The 14,437-nt window shown below is 38.6% G+C and overlaps 1 pseudogene; it reads right to left on the reverse strand.

Moving 5' to 3' along the window:
• Window positions 1-703: 703 nt before the first annotated feature.
• On the reverse strand, window positions 704-13,746 carry LOC149265224 (GTP-binding nuclear protein Ran1B-like; annotated as a pseudogene).
• Window positions 13,747-14,437: the final 691 nt, after the last annotated feature.

Genomic DNA, 14,437 nt, shown 5'->3' on the forward strand with positions numbered 1-14,437 from the left:
TTCAAATGGGAGTCAGAAGTTTCGATTTAAGATGCTACCTTAGCTTTGATAAGCGTTCCATCTCCTAGTTTTACTATAGTTAAAGAAGAATTTGTAGACTGTTGAATGGAAACTACTTTAGATTTAGACAATGGGAATATTTATGCAGAAATCAATCGAGAGCCCAATTAATGAAATGGCGATACCTTTATGTGTTCAACAGACAACATACCCACAAGAATACCCAGGCAGGCTTGATAGCCACAGTTATCAACTATGTAAACCAATTTCAGAGTTAAAATAAATCCTCAGACATAGCTAGAATTTTCAGAGAAAGTTTTAACAAGCCATAATATATTACAAGCAACAAGCATCGGAAGTAGCATTTCCCCCAATAGTACACAATGAAAGGCACTTGAGCATTCTTGAAATATTTGAAGAGTACAAAAATTTCTTGTGCAAAATGTGCAAGAGTGTATAACGGAAAAAACTGTCTTAGCATATAAAATAGACCTGTAATGGAGTTGAACTAAGATAGCTTAGCCAACTCCACCGATGAAAACATCTGCACAGTACCCAAATCACATATAGAGAGATGCGATAATGCTATTCTAAGCCCCAAATACAAATTAGAATTAAATGTCAGAACTCAAGAGCAAACTCCAATGATACAAAACTAATTGAATCCGCCAATCCCTAAATATGAAAAAGCATCTTAACAAAGCTATTCAAAAGAATCATCATCATCATCTGGAAGGGGTTGGGCCATAGCTGCTACAAGTTCTGCCTCGTACCTGACAACAAAAAGGGTTGTAAGCCAAAGTTTCAATCTTTTAGAAATGGAGCAAATTATTTCAATAAAAGTTAACAAAAAATTATAAGAAAATAACATTCTACTTACTGTTGCTGGGTTGCAAGGTCTATCTGAACCATAGGAGGAGCAAGAGCAAGTGACTCCACAAAATGAAGGTTTGGATCCCTATAAAAATAAGCCATTATAGAATCAATGCAAATTTTTTAATACAACATTCATATTAGGGAGCATCAGAAACTAGATTAAAGGCTCACCCTGAGAGCTTCCGTGCCAAGTACAAGAATGGCTTCTCAAAGTTGTAGTTACTTTTTGCAGATATCTCATAGTACTGAAGATTCTTCTTAGTATGAAAAGTAACTTTCTTAGCTGTCACTTGCCTATTCTTCACATCAGCCTTGTTTCCACAAAGAACAATAGGAATGTTCTCACACACCCTGAAATTCACAAAGATATTTAGCTAATCGGTTCAGGAAGTTGTGCCACCACACAATTAAGGAACCTTCATTTCTACTTAGAGATCCAACCCCTCTGTAAAATATATACCTGCAAAGATCTCTGTGCCACGTTGGGACATTCTTGTAAGTCAATCATGCAGTAACATCAAACATGATAACTTCACATTGCCCATGAATACTGCAACAAACAAAATCCCAATCAGTAAATAAGAAGGAAACAAATAAATGCTTAGGCAGACCCAAAATTAGACGAGTGAATGGAATCAACTCAAGACCAGCATTACTCAGTAATGGCTTGCAGCCTTTGGGCCGAGCCCCTTTCTTTAAGAGACATAGGTGTATATAATTAGAAAAAAATAAAATAAAACAACGTCTGCTTGCCGCAAACTGTATCGACCCTAATCTAAGGCAGAGATTATTGCAGGTTGTGTTAAGATGTGGTAGAGCATTTCCTCTGTAATAAGGAAGGCCAGAAAGCGGAGTGGCGCAGCTGGAGACCCGCTCTGTGGACATTATCTAAGCCAAATGGAACACCCAAAAAGGAAAACTGGGTTTGGAATAGAATGGAACAGCAGGTTGGTAGGGTTATTATCTTGTCCGCATTTTAACTCTTTCCAGCATACAAGTATTAATAACCTGGAAGCAATCAGGAATTAATTCAAAAGAACACTGTAATTGAGGGGCAGGGTTCGAACCCTCTCAACAAGGGAGGTTGTAAGCTTAGGGGATAAGACCCTCTTCAGTCAATTACATAAAACATCATATAAACTGTATAGGAATGTGTAGCTAAACGGAAAAAAAAACATGACATAGATAAAAGCTGTGTAATACTATGTACTCATAAAACAAAAACAAGTACAAATTCCTATACAAAAAGGTCTTGGTGCGGTAACCTTTAAACAAGCACAAACGAGGAAAAAATATTCCGTCGTTAAAAGCAGTATACCCTCACAATAAATTATAGTCCAGTAAATAAGGAGCCTAATATGATGTGAGCAAAATAAGCACAGTTGTGCGTTAAAATATATATATAGTTACAATTGTTTGAGCAGAGGAATTACAGTCGGACATCCAAATTCAAGAGTCTAAAATTACATTTATCATGTCCATGGTAACTGGAGCTTGGAGGGAACGAATAACCCTCCCCACCCTGGTTCAATCAAAAATAAAGGTGACCTAGAGGGTTACCCTCCTCTAAACACAAGAAAAACTCTGAAGCAAAACAAACATAGCCGCGGCTGGTAGGATTCCCCATACCTGGAACTCGGAACAGAACGGGGGTGGGGTTTTCCTTAGTCTTTAGGCCGTGTGAGGAACGGGTGCCTAATCTGTACAAGGAGCAACCCGAATAGCACATGTTAGACAACAATAGAAGTAATGCAAACCGCAGTAAAACAAAAACTCAAGGAATTTATCCTCGTGCTTGCCAAGACGCTTACCACTAAAGAAAACTCCGACCAACGAATGAACAACACTCATTCCAGTGTTGTAGGAGGACCCCATTGCCAAATAACCCTGCAGACACATGATGCATGAGCATAATCGATAAGTTTATCAGCAAATCGAAAAGAACGCATAGCCAAAAGGTTACAGAAGGAACAAGACATTGTGTGGCTATCTACTTGAAGGGTTTAGAAACGAATCCTCTGGCATTTGAACAGGGTCTACGAGCTAGGCTCTCTGAGATGGAACACATGTACTGAACCAGAGAAAAGCTGTAGAGAACGTTCCAAAAAAAATGATCCCATCACCCAAGGCAAGCGTTAGTTTAGGCGGAAGCCCGCAGAGACGATCTGCCACCGTTGGATTGCGAAGTGTGCCCTCCACAGTTGATGCAAGGCAAAAAGATTGGACAGCCTGCTGGCCTCGTATAGTACGAAGTAGAGCAGGAGATAATTCTCATAGTAATGGATAAGGGGTGCCACGTGATGGCTAAAGGGAAAACGTAAAGTTACCCCTGAAACCATTGCCGCGTGGTTAACATGCGTCCAAACCATATTACAGAGATTTTTATTAAAGTTAAAAAGCAGTACACCAATCCCTTAAACCATACCCGTATGACAATTGATGTGCATAAAGTGACATAAGGTAAATGAATCATAGGAAATTGTATATATAATTCCAAAGGGTAATCCCAGGTATGTAAAACCTTATGACTATATATATATATATATATATATATATATATATATATATATATATATATATATATATATATATATATATTGTTCTTGAGAAATGGGGTTATGACAGTACATCATGAGATTGTGGTCTTAACGAGATGTCTGGCGAGGCCAGGGCTCATTTGCCTCGTAACCGCTTTAGAGGCCAGAAAGGAAATCCAAATGCCTTGACTGTAGGTTTTCCAAAATCCAATGCGGATAAGGAAATGTCAACATTAAATTCTTTATCCTACTTCTATATGATATTTTCCTGGGGAGCTTACGCTTTCATAATAAATTTTATTGCAATACATGTTTTGCTATGTATCGTCACTCGTTGTTCATGTTGTCGCGTTGGGGAATTACATAATTCATATTGTGCTGACCAAGATTTTCTACATGGAAATAATCCTTATACCCTCTCTTGGAGTGTTGTGTTTATTACATTGGCGAAAACATTGGTTGCATTAGTGGCAAATATTCACTTATGAAGGCAAATCTAGTTAATCCTCCTCCATATGCTTAAAGCAATCAACGGTGAACATTGTCGCATCCTCAAGATCGAAGAAACCTCAGAAGCATCATATGCATGATGTTTATGCTAAGACATGCCCCAAAATGCAATTTAGTCAAAGTCCAGAGTACTTCCAAAAGCCGAACCAAAACCGCGTCAAAAATCCCATGAAAAGCTCGAATAAAATTTGCCAAAATTTTCAAATGAATTTTGTGTCTGAAACTCCTAAGCCTGTAAGTAAATCGAGTTAGCTCCATAAATTAAAAAAACAAATCAATTTTGAAGCTATAAATCAACTTTAAAACCCTCTTAGCCTCCTCAAAATATATTTTGATTCAAGCTTAGGCCCAAAATCCAAACAAAATATTAGACGGGTCTTAATAGAATCTCATTTTAAAATAGAGGTTGATACTTCAAACCCTAGCCATTTGTGTGAAGGAGGAAATGGCTAAAGATGAATTCAATTTTCTTAAAATATGGCTTAGATCTACCTGCAACAAATAGATTAGATGATTGAATTTGAAATCACAGCCTTTCCTCTTTAGATATGTAAAGCGAAACAAAAGATATGATGACCCATGGTGTTCCACAATTTTTTAAGGGTGACAAGGTTTTAATGTTGAGATAAAGGAGTCCTCCCCATGATACTCTCATGCCAAATGTTGATATGCTCATTATTTATTGGAAATAAAGTTAGTTAATATTAAGGAGGGAAAACAACATTGATAATCCTCTAGACTTGTGAACCTTTTCTAACTTTTATGACCTGATCAAGGAAATGACGTCACACTCCTAGATTCTTCTTATGAATGACTCGATTCCACCAATCATACATACTTGAAATAAGCTATCAAAACAATTTATATTCCATTTCTAGATAAGGGATTCTACCATGATGATATACATGAAAGTTGATAAGGGCCAACCCTAAAAAAGTCCTAACACAAAAAAATGCATATAGAACCCATTGCATAAAGGATAAACCAAAAAATTGTTGATACATGTGGATATCCAAGCAATGAATCCTATATTAAACCCAAATTTCTAAAGGAACCCAAACATGAAGCTATGCTTGACACAATTAAAGACATTTTCCATATCCAACTTAAGGATCATCTAGGTTTCCTCATAATTCATACTAAAGGGGATAACTTCATGTATAAGGATGATATTTTCCATAATTTGTCTCTTCCTCACAAAATCACCTCGGGATTCTAAGATAATCTTAGGGAGTATACTTTTTGATATATTAGCAATGATTTTAGACACAAATGGATTATTTTCATGCATAATATTTGTACTCGAGATATCTTGGCTCCTAGTTTCAATATATATGGTGGCATAGGGGTTATATGCTACTTCGTTGATCTTTTCATTTGGACTTAGTGTCTCTCCTTCATGTAGAAATTTTGAATAATATAACACTTATTCACAGAGATTATCCTGATTATACACTATTTGCGAAATGCATGCATAATACATAACCTCCTCTACGTTGATCATCAATTTGCGGAATCAAAAACAATCGCATGCGCACATTGAAACATCAATCACACATATCAACACAGTATGTAATGGGGAAAGCATACAGCTGAAAACCCCGAACTATCTGTATAGTATAATGATAGAGAACATGTAACAATACATAGTACAATACTCCTCACAAGTACTCAGTACTACCTCCACCTGCTACACACAAACTAGCTCAGGTCTGAATCAAGTCACAGGTTCAAATCTCCTCCACTGTTTGCCTACCTCTACTGCGCAATCCAATGTGAGAATAGGAATGATCCAAGCTCATTTTCCCTTGGCTTGTACTGCACAATCCTCATTGGCAATCTCAATCAATGATTGTGCAAATCTCATGCACAACTATAGTCACGACTGATAGTAGTCTCCACCTCTAACACTTGTCTTCACTGAACTGTCCATGCACTGAGTTAACTGATGTATTATTTAGTTGATTTATGAGTTAATCATTAGTGAATTAATTAATAATTAATTCACATCACTCATCACTAGCGTATTTGGCAGTTAGACTAAATACAACTAGTTCAACTAAGTCAAACTGAACACAACTCCATCAAATCCTCAATCAACTCCACCAAACTCAATCATTTGAGTTCTAACTGAAGTCCATCATGCAATAACTCAACTAACCCATAAGAAAAGAGTATTTCCTTCTGGCAGTTACATGTGCCACATCCGTAGCTTGAACTGAAGTGCTCCAAGAGGATAAGATAATTTTTATAGTCCAAATATTATTAAGAGCTAATAATATTCGACTATTCTATTTTTAGACTGGAAGTCTAAAAATAGACTTCGCCCATATGTCTAAAAATAGAAGTCCATCTATTTTTACCAACATGACCAATCATCCATAAATAGCATCCTCCAACTCATAGACCATGATCCATATGTCTAAAAATAGACATAGTCTAAAAATAAACTTTGCGCCAAAAATAGCCTGCGGGCCCACTTAGTGAAGGCGACTTCTTTTCACTAAGCTCCATCATCTTGTTGCATTTTAAACACTCCCTCTCAATAAGATATGGATTATCTGCAACCCCTATCTTGCAACTCTGGAATGTTCTGCATGCAACACATTTTCTCGATCCACTTCCTCCAACAACACTTGGAACAAAAACACTCCCAACTGACCACTCTGTTGGGCTAGGAACATACTCTGATGCTGAAGCTCTACCTCTTGCTGACAAGTGCTCCCTCTCTGACATCTGCGCTACTACAACATCTCCACGCATCTCGCACCATTGCACACCTCTCTGTGCCACCTAGCACTGTGCAAAACACTTGTGCCTCTCGCATTGCTGCAACCTGCTAGCTATGCGCTGTCTTGGGATTCCCTACATTGTCTCTCTCTCTGCTGCTCCATCTGCATCTGTCTCTACCCAATCAGTCAGTTCCTGCTACTCCACATTGGGGCTCCCATAGCAAGGTCTCATCCAAGAGGTTGGGTGCCTCAAGGATCCTGCCCCTCCTCCTTGGGACGATCACTCTATATCGCCCCACCTTCTACCTGGAGGTATGGCTGCATGTGATCCCTCAGCCCACCTGGCTCGAAGTTTTCCCCTACTGGAGGTCTCTGCATGAGTAGATGTCTCTACTCGATCTCCTCTCAGCTTCCCTTGTTGTGGCTACTCCACAACCTCCTGAAGTTGCTGCACCAATCGTGGCTCCTCCACAATCGTCTGAGACTTCTTCTGGCTCTGCATGTTGAGAGGTGATATACGCTCCCTCTCAACCACCAAGTCTCCATCAGTTACCTCGCTGCTCAAGGCTTTGCATGCATCTTGATCCTCAAGAGCATACAGGTTCTTGACCTGTGAACCAATCTGCTTCACCTGTCTAGTGATGATGTGTCTAAGGAAAACCTTTCCCTTACTAAACACTACATCATAGCCTCTGTCTTCTAGCATTGCGATAGACACCAAGTTTCTCTTCAGTCCTGGTATATACCTGACATCAGTCAAGGTAAGGCAAGCTCCATGCTCCCTCTAAAAAATAACCATGCCTACACCTAAGACACTATACTTCTCATCATTACCCATCGCTATGAGTATCTGGAGATCTTTCTCCTCTAAAGTACTGAACAAACTCTTGTCACTAGTCATGTGGAAAGAAGCTCCACTGTCAAGAAACCAACCACTTCCCACCATGGATGAAACCAGGCATGCAAAGAGTGTGAAATCCAACTCAAACTGTGAAGCAAGTGCCTCACCTTCAGATCCTTCCCCGGATCCCTTCTTGGATTTCCTCTGTGGACAATTTTCAACATAATGGCCCACCTCATGACAACGAAAGCATCGCACTTTCGATTTTTCAACCTTCTTCCCATCATTGGAAGAACTGGATTTGGAAAGAGAACCCTTCTCCTTCCCCTTCTTTGCTTTGGCAGCCAAAGCGCAATTTTCTTCATTAGATGCCTTTGATGAAGATCCATCCCTAGTATTCTGCCTGATCTCTTCTTGCACAAGATCTGACCAAAGTCTCTCCCATGTTGGCAATTTCTCCCGACCATTGACAGAGTCCTGATAGGAATGCCAACTCTTCGGAAGACCAAGGAGAGCCAAGCTCACCAAGTCCTCATCATTGACAGTCACCCACACACTTCCTAGCTCATCCCGACATTGGGTGAACTTCGTGAGATACTTGGGCATACTATCTCCTTTCTCACACTTAATGTTTCTGAGTTTATCCTTGAGCTCCAACTTCCTCTGGTTGCTCTTGCTTTCGAATAAATCTGTCAAAGCTTTCTACATCAAGTATGGAGAAGCCTTTCCATGCAGACTGGATACAATGTGATCCTTCACACCCTCCAACAGAATCCTTCGACACTTTGTTGTCTTCTTTTGCCAAGCCTCAACGTGAGCAGCATCAGTAGGCTTTGGGACCTCAACCTATACGAACTCCTTCAACCCATTTCCATCTAACACCACCACCATCCTATCTTTCCATGCAATATAATTCGAGCTGCCTTCAAGGGCATACTCCAATCGCAATCTGTTGAAATATATTTCAACTTCGACACCAAGAAAGCACTGCTACAAATTCGAATTCCACCAGCTCAAAACTCAACCACTTCTGATCTAAAATTTGTGAGAACAAAGTATTTCTCGTACAGATATTGACTGTATGGGCTTTTACCGGATATCTCACCTTCCAAAAGAAGGATGAATCCTGAGGCTACCTGGCCCGATTACAGACTTTGCCTGAAGAAATAAAATGTAATCACTTTCTGAATAATAGATCTGATGATCAACCCTACTCTGATACCATGTAGAAATTTTGAATAATATAACACTTATTCACAGAGATTATCCTGATTATACACTATTTGCAGAATTCATGCATAATACATAAACTCCTCTACGTTGATCATCAATTTGCGGAATCAAAAACAATCGCATGCGCACATTGAACATCAATCACACATATCAACACAGTATGTAATGGTGAAAGCATACAGCTGAAAACCCTGAACTATCTGTATATTATAATGATAGATAACATGTAACAATACATAGTAAAATACTCTTCAAAAGTACTCAGTACTATCTCCACCTGCTACACACAATCTAGCTCAGATCTGAATCAAGTCACAGGTTCAAATCTCCTCCACTATTTGCCTGCCTCTACTACGCAATCCAATGTGAGAATAGGAATGATCCAAGCTCGTTTTCCCTTGGCTTGTACTGCGCAATCCTCATTGGCAATCTCAATCAATGATTGTGCAAATCTCATGCACAGCTATAGTCACAACTGATAGTAGTCTCCACCTCTAACACCTGTCTCCACTGAACTGTCCATGCACTGAGTTAACTGATGTATTCTTTACTTGATTTATGAGTTAATAATTAGTGAATTAATTAATAATTAATTCACATCACTCATCACTAGTGTATTTTGCAGTTAAACTAAATACAACTAGTTCAACTAAGTCAAACTGAACACAACTCCATCAACTCCTCAATCAACTCCACCAAATTCAATCACTTGAGTTCTAACTGAAGTCCATCATGCAATAGCTCAACTAACCCATAAGAAAAGCGTATTTCCTTCTGGCAGTTGCATGTGCCACATCCGTAGCTTGAACTAAAGTTCTCCAAGAGGATAAGATAATGTTTATAGTCCAAATATTATTAAGAGCTAATAATATTCGACTGTTCTATTTTTAGACTGGCAGTCTAAAAATAGAATCCGCCCATATGTCTAAAAATAGAAGTCCATCTATTTTTACCAACATGACCAGTCATCCATAAATAGCATCTTGCAACTCATAGACCATGATCCATATGTCTAAAAATATACATAGTCTAAAAATAGACTTTGCGCCAAAAATAGCCTGCGGGCCCACTTAGTGAAGGCGACTCCTTTTCACTAAGCTCCATCATCTTGTTGCATTTTCAACACTTCATTGGTGCTGATTTCCTAGAGTTTCTTTTTCTTCAATCATTAAAGAAGGAGTGACTTATTCCTTCTCCATGAGAAATTGATTTCCCCATAGTTTATATTTGAGGTAGTTGATCTCTTTACTCACTAATTGATATGAACCAACCAAACCACCAATGAACCAACCACCCACTTGCTCTAAACTGAAGAAACAAGGTGAAGAAGGAGGGATCTTAGAGCTAAAAATTATTGAAATGAATAAAAAAGAAGAGTACCATAACCATATTGTTTAATCATATAAAAAGTGATTTTTTAGTGATCTAATTCAACATAAGAAATAATGATGTCACATACTCATGTGTCTATATGTCATGTCTTGAACCTATTGTATACATATTAAAGGTGGCCATACTGATGTAAAATGATGTCATAAGTATCCACAAGATTCGTAGAACTAGTGGTATAGTGTTTGGTAATGAATGAATAAGCAAGAAAAGGGGGAAAGTATCTAAAAAATATGGTTAGAGTACGCATCAAATTCCCCATCCTTCAATGAAATGGTGGTTTACACAGGGCTCATTAGAGAATATGGGATGGACGGTAGATTGGCATGGTCAGAAAATGAGAGAAGGGTTTTATCTACTAAAGGAATATGGGATGGAGGTTATGTCTAAGTTCAGGGAGGCTTTTAGCTTTTTTGACAAGGATGGAGGTGGATGTATCACAACAAAGGAGCTCAAGACAATAATGCATTCTTTGGGTTGAAACCCCAATGTATATTGGAAGTGGTCCAAATGTTTTATATTCAATAATCCAGTCTCGAATACAATCAACCACAAAAGAGTAGTTATAATCTGCCTATAAATGCAACATATTAAATACACCATTCCAAAATGATTTTTCTGAGGAGAATCAAAGAAATAGATGAGTCTGGCTATCCATCACCTCCATACATAGTAAACAACAACCAGGCCCACTCTGTCCTTTATGACACATTGTCTCATGCCAAGATGAAGCCAAAAATATACATTTACTGATATTCTTAAGCAAAGCGAAAATATGAAGCCAATATACAGAGATTCTCTGAAGGACTGCTTGAACTAGAGTCAACTTTCCTCCTAGGGAGAGCCACCTCTGTGCCCATGATAAAAGTTTACAATGGATTTTCTCTAAGTAAACTCCAATCCTTAATTCCATAACAATTAGGTTGGAGCATAAATCTAATATTTTCAAAATCTGCATCCAATGCAGTGGAGATAACACCAAAATTATGATAAATCTCCAGTACTAATGCATCATCTCGGTAAGAAGAAATCATATGAGATTTATTATTATTCATAAGGAGTGCAAATACTGATCAAAAGAGGTCAATCTACCAAATAGTAACACATCATTGACAAATATCAAAGGAGTAGTTGTGACTTGTCTACTACACAATTACATTTAATCCATCTACCTCCACACTTGCAACCAAAATTATTGCCCTTGTGAATTTTGTGACTAATTCTTCCACAATCCAATATTTTATCCTCAACGTCTTCTTCTCGCAAAAGTTGTCATAGATACTTTTAAGTAGGGATATTGTCTACTAACAAATATTCTGTAATTTGCCTCCACCATCCTTGTAGAAATTATGGTGTAGAGTTGCAACTACTTATGAAGTTTTAATCAAAATCACAAGACACAAACCTACTCTATTTCTCTCTCGAAGTTAATTCACACAAGTTAACATCATCCAAGTTGTTTGTTGATGTGGAAATTTGAATTTTTTCAATTTAATCAAGGAAAAATCAAATTGAGAATTTCTTGCTGCATTTTTCAACACATAGTTCATTGGAATTTATTACTTTCACTATGAACTTGGCATAGTTCACATGTTAAGTTCATAAGGTTTTGGGCTGATGTGGTTCTATGTGTTGTGTATATAGATAATAGGTGTCCAACTCTTTCTATTAGAAACAAGATTCCCTATGAAATGTGGTATGGCCACATTCCTTTGGTGAGGCATCTCAAGTGTTTTGGTTCCTCATATTATGCCTTCATACCTAAGGAACAGATAAAAAAACTTAGTGCAAGGAATCACAAATGTATCTTCTTTGGGTACTCATACCTCCAAAGCATACCATCTCTATGATGAAGTGAATAAGAAGTTTATAATATCTAGAGATGTGATCTTTCTTGAGTCTTCCAAGATTGACAATGTTGTTGAGTGGTAGCTTAATTGTTTGGATATATTCGAACATGCAAAGTATTTTCAAGAGTTTGATAGTGAGATTCCACATCTCCTTCTCTTAGCTCTATAATTTCTATGAAGAGCCTTGAAGAAATCAGGTTGAAGGAAATTCTTTCACCTGCTTCGTTAGGAAAGAGCTAAGAGACAATTGGCAGTAGGTAGCCAAATCTAACAAGCGGTGAGGGTACATGCAAGATACAAAGCAAGGATTAATGCAAAGGTGTAATGTAGAAGAGCGTACTGACTACATACATATCATCAAACATCTTTCATCCCACTTAGGATGCCTTGCATCGTGCCTGGTTAGTCATAAGATCATGTTGGTCACAACCTTAGTAGCTTAAATAAACAAGTGGTAATACTCTTCATATTCTAAGCTATGTAACAAACAAGTGAAAGGGAGCAAGACACGCAAATCAAACACATGGAATGACTTTTGGTTCTTGCAACCATGAATGTCATTGAAGACGGAATGATACGAAAATCATAAGAAAACTTTTAAGCTACATTAAGAGGTATATTTCAAAAGACGTGCTTTGTTTTCCATACCTAGCCTCCAAAGGGTTATGCATCAGATGGAGTCTTCATGCGGTCCTAATATTCTATCATACCTTGGGTTTCTTGGTCTTCATGCAGTCCTAATATTCTATCATACCTTCCAGTGGCGCCAACTTTGCATGGGGTAGCTGATGTTGCAAATATAATGGTGAGCAGCTTGGATGGTGTAAGAGGATCCGGATGGGTCCCAACGAAACACATCAAGATCATTCTTTTGGACAGAGGCTATACTGTGCAAAAGGGATTGAACGACAGAAAGACTTGCGTTAAGACTATTGGGTATGGCTGGGAAGGCCCAACCTGACCAAAGAAGGGTGTGAGGATCCTATTGGGAGATCTAGTCCAAGTAATGAATGCCTGTTCTTTCAAAAAAGGAAAGGGTAGGGTGGACTCCCCCATGTCTATTTATTGGCTGTTGACCCATGATTCTGTTTGCTCAAATATTGATGCTTGCACCTCCCTTGGGGATTTTTGAAGTATTTTGAGCAATTAGTGGAATTGCTCTCTTGCATAATCGGCAAATTTTGGAGGATTATCTATTGGGAATATCTCGATCAAGAAGTTGCTGTCTAGGAAAATTGAGGTATTTAATTTCCAGAACTTTTTTCCACCATGCTGGGAGTCCAATAATGAGTCTCTAGACAATTTTGCCTCCAAAGGCTAAGTTGAGAAATTTAGGAGATCTAATTCCAATACCTCCATGGTCTTGGGGCTGGATCACCTGCTTCCAATTAATCAAGTTTAATTTCTTTTTATCATTCCCCCCCCCCCCGCCATAGGAATTGGCGAAGGAAAATTTCCATTTTGTTGTGGAAGGAGGCCGGAGCTTGAAGAAGAGAAAAATGATATAGGGGGAGAGAAGATATACCTGACTTAAGAAGAGTGAGGCGACCAGCATTATTGAGCCAAACAGATCCCCACTGCTGCACTTTTCTTTTCATTTTGTCGACTACTGTGTCCCAGACTTCTGCTCTCAAAGGTCCAACACTTACAGGCATGCCCAAGTAAGAGAAGTGAGTCCAATCATACTTGCATGTGACTCCAAATATGATGGCGATATTGTGAAGCACCTGTACTCTTGTGTTCCAACCATATATGCATCTTTTCAAATTATTTACCATTCCGCCAGAGTAGCTCATGTATTTGTCAAGGAGAGATTTGAAGTGCTTGGCTATTGTGGTTGAGGCCCCTCCAATCTACAGGGTGTCATCGGAAAATTGTGAATGATTTATGTTCTTGACCCTATCCCCAAATTTTATTCTTGTGATTAAGCCAACCCTCCGGTTGAAGTCCAATGCTCTGCTAAAGGATTCAGCCATTAGAATGAAGAGATAAGGTGAGAGGGGGCAACCTTGTCGAAGGCCTCTATAGGATTGGAAAACTTCTCCAGGTCTGCCATTTACAAGAGGGGAGATCCATGGCCCCGAAATGCAGGATCGAATGAGGTTGAGAAAGCGGTCATCAAATCACATCTTCTTCAAAGCTTCCAAGAGGAAGGAGTGTCTCACTCTGTCAAATGCATTGGCCAGATCAAGCTTGAGGATAAACCCTTTCTCATTTCTGGTTTGACTCGAATGGATGGCTTCTTGCACAAGTAAAATGGAATCAGTTATTTGTCTGTTGGCTAAGAATCCCCCTTGATTTTTGGAAATGAGAGAAGGGAGCAAAGGCTTTAGGTGAGTAGCAATGATTTTTGTCAATATTTTATAGGAGGAGTTACAGAGTGATATGGGCTTGAAACGAGCAAAGGAAGATGGCTTGTTTTCTTTGGGGATGAGTGCTAGATGAGTAGCATTGGTATATCCTCCTATT

Source organism: Pinus tabuliformis, chromosome 6 (genome assembly GCF_031772625.1).
Source record: "Pinus tabuliformis cultivar Carrire ecotype Pingquan chromosome 6, CPIR1, whole genome shotgun sequence".
Taxonomy (NCBI): domain Eukaryota; kingdom Viridiplantae; phylum Streptophyta; class Pinopsida; order Pinales; family Pinaceae; genus Pinus; species Pinus tabuliformis.